The following is a 3,171-nucleotide window of genomic DNA, read 5'->3' on the forward strand; positions in this document are numbered from 1 at the left end:
AACACTTAAAAAGTGGAAACATAGCTATAATGGATTCTAACTTGGGAAGGTAGCTTAGTGAGTAGGCGGTTTGCCTCAAAATGTAAGGGTCTGAGTTCCAGCCCCAGAACTCATTACATTTTCATCTTAGCTGTCAAGATTCAGTGAGACAATCGGATACAAAATATATTTTCTCTCTTCTTAAATGTTTTAACGACCACTGAAAGAAATAGCTTCCAATCATTTAAGTCCTAGCAAATGTTCATGTATGCAGCTGTCAGCAAATTGTTCCGCAGCATCTGAGTCACCAGCCACTGCTTGATTTCCAAGTCTTGCTTCAGGTTACTGCTGTTTATCATTGGCTTTTAGGCCGGTCTCACTGACCTTCCTGCCCGGAAGTGATCAGAATTGATGCAAGAAAACATTAGAAGCCTTTGATCTCAGGTGTCAAGGACTCCCCACCTGCAAACACCTGCCATGTAACTTTCTCTGTGGCATGAGATGACAAAGCCAGCTTGCTGCCCTGCACAATATGCTGGAGTTTCTAAGCTGGAAGTGTCTCTTCCTCTTCAGATGTTTGAACTGGTGGCTGAATGTGCATAGTCAGCCAGGATCCAGGAGCAGGGCTACTTGAATTTCTTTCCTCAAAAACTTCTAGAGAGCAGAGGCAAAGGGAAGCGAGTCTATGTGACCCTTAGCCACTTCCAAAATGGGCTTTTAAATTATGTATGCATTTGAATGATGGAAGATTACTACAGCTCAAATTTGAAAGATAAGTTAGATAGGAGGAAATATATGGATAGATGTGGGAATCATAATTAAATGCACTCACAGTGAACAGGAAAACGCAGCATCATCTGTCACATTTGAAAGCTCACTAATTCCCTTAGAATCCTCCCTCCTCTGTTTACTCATTCTTGCTATCTTGGTGGGTGCTGGAAGATGGCTAGGTTTATATGGTGTTTGTTACCCAAACTTGTGGACCTAAGCTTTGTGCACAGGAGCAAACCTACAAAGATGGGCACAGTGGTACATGTCTTTAATGCCAACATTGGGGAGGCAGAGACCGGAGGATGCTGGCTAGAGATGCTTCAGGAATCTGTGAGTTCCAGCTTTGGTGAGAGACTTTGTCTCAAAAACAAGGCAGAGAATGACTGAACCACAAACCCAGTGTTAACCTGTTTCTTCCATGTCCATATGAACATAGAGACGAACTCACATCCAGGTAACTATGCACAGATACACAAACATGGACTCTAACTCTCTCTCTCTCTCTCTCTCTCTCTCTCTCTCTCTCTCTCTCTCACACACACACACACACACACACACACACACACACACACACACACACACACACACACACACACACACAGCATATGCATGTACTTCAAGGCTTTCGTTTCTGCATATTTCACACTCAATAGCCACTACAGTTTTTTAGTCATAGAGAACAGGAAACAGAGAACAGGAAACAGTGGCCCCAAGCTAACAATGCCTCAGCATTGTTTCTCAGGAGCCCCGAGGTTACAAAAACCCACAGGCATTGGAGGCTAAACTCTCCAGAACACCTGGAGCTACCAAATTTTACATAAGATTGTTTTTCCTACAAATATATTTTTAAAATATCCACAATTTAAGCTGAAAAGCTGAGGACTGTGACCAAATGCCTCCCAATCTGATTGAACTCCTGGTCAAGGCCAGGAGCCCCGGTGAATTGATATTTGGAAAATGTGCTCTCTTTATTAACTGACAGAGAACTCTGTATCTTTTCCTTAATTGTCTAAAACTAGTATTTATTTTTATAGAAAATATGTATGTGGCTAAAGCATAGAGATGGCGATATCTGAAAGCTTATAGAGAGGCTAGATGTACACAAGTAACTGATTTCAAATGACAAAGTTTACTTGGTTGTCCATCCACTTAATCCCCAACATAGACTGCTTTCTAGACAAAGGTAGTCATGCTGTCTCTTGTTCAATCATTTTTATGAATAAAACCTACTACACATAGCTAAGTTAGCATCTACACTCAATGCCTTTGTCTCAGTTGGGTTACTATTGACGTGGTGAAACACCATGATGAAAAGCAAGCTGGGGAGGAAAGGGTTTATTTGACTTCAACATCTGGAGTTCATCACTGAAGAAAGTGAGGCAGGAATTCAGAGTAAGAACCTAGCAACAGGAGCTAATGCAGAGGCCATGGAGGGGTGTTGCTTACTGAATTGCTCATCAGGGCTCCTCAGCCTACACTTTTACAGAACCCAGGACCACTGGGAATGGCACCACCCCAGTGGGCTCGGTCCTCCCACATCAATCAGTAATTTTAAAAATGCCCTAAAGTCTTGCCTATAACACAGTCTTATATGGAGGGCATTTTCTCAATTGGGGTTCCCTTCCTTCAAATAATTCTAGACTATGTAGAGTAGACATAAAATTAGCCAGCACAACTGACCGACCCCTTGCCAACTTGACATACACACTTTTAAAGATATAACATTTCCTGTTTTGTGGCTCCTCTCCAAGACCTCATTTTAATAAATATCACAAATATAAAACATGCTACAAACTTACAGTCTTTACTAAGCTAAACACTTTAAAAGTTTTCTCTGTAAAATTCCAAAGTCTCTTTTCAAATCTAAAACCTGTTTTAAAATTCAAAGCCTCTCAAATGTGGGCTCCTATGAAATAAAAAGTAAATTGAATATTTCCTTATTTCAAGAGTGGAGAACCAGGTCACAGACACAATCTGAACAAATGAAAACCAAACTCCAATCGTGTTAATAATTCAGTCTCCAATAACTGGAACTCACTCACAAACTTTTGGGCTCCTCTAAGAGCTTGCATCGCCTTTTCAGGTCTGCCTTCTACAGCACACAGCTTGTTTTTTTAGGCTCCAGTTGGCTCCACTCCACTGCTGCTGCTGTTCTTGGTAGTCATCCCATGGTACTGGCATCTCCAAAAAGCTGGCCTCCTTTACATCAAACAAGCTGTTCATTCATCAGTGATGTCTCCTGAGATTTCTTCATGGTACAAAGCCTCAGCTTTTCTCCATGATCCCTTCAAAACCTGGGGCTTTAACTGCTATTCCTGCTACACCTTCACCAATGGCCTCTCCTGGCCTCTCACATTGCAGAGCCTCAGGTGCTCTCCATGGCCAAACTAGTACCACCTCGAATACACTTACACATGACCA

Source organism: Mastomys coucha, unplaced genomic scaffold (assembly GCF_008632895.1).
Source record: "Mastomys coucha isolate ucsf_1 unplaced genomic scaffold, UCSF_Mcou_1 pScaffold22, whole genome shotgun sequence".
Taxonomy (NCBI): Eukaryota; Metazoa; Chordata; class Mammalia; order Rodentia; family Muridae; genus Mastomys; species Mastomys coucha.